The sequence below is a fragment of the Triticum aestivum genome, chromosome 3B, assembly GCF_018294505.1.
Source record: "Triticum aestivum cultivar Chinese Spring chromosome 3B, IWGSC CS RefSeq v2.1, whole genome shotgun sequence".
In the NCBI taxonomy this organism is placed as follows: Eukaryota; Viridiplantae; Streptophyta; class Magnoliopsida; order Poales; family Poaceae; genus Triticum; species Triticum aestivum.
The window spans coordinates 123,608,976-123,609,266 of record NC_057801.1 but is presented as its reverse complement, the minus strand read 5'-3'; positions in this window follow the sequence as shown (position 1 = coordinate 123,609,266).

The window sequence follows — 291 nt, the reverse complement described above, 5'->3', positions numbered from 1 at the left end:
TATATCACATTTCTAGTTAGTCAAATTGATGACCTAGAACTGCGCACATGCCCTGTGCACCGGAATGGAGGGAGTACATCAAATCAAACAGATCATTTTGCCCCTTTTTCACAGTAGATATATGGAGAATGAAAATGAACTATGATATCAAAGAACTCTATCTGTAGATCTCAACTACCCGGTCACGTTAACTATGTGTACTCGTTTGCATACCAAATTTACATGACACTACAATATTTGCCAAAACAGACCCTGCTAGGTCAGATCAAATGGACCATGTTTTGCATTATA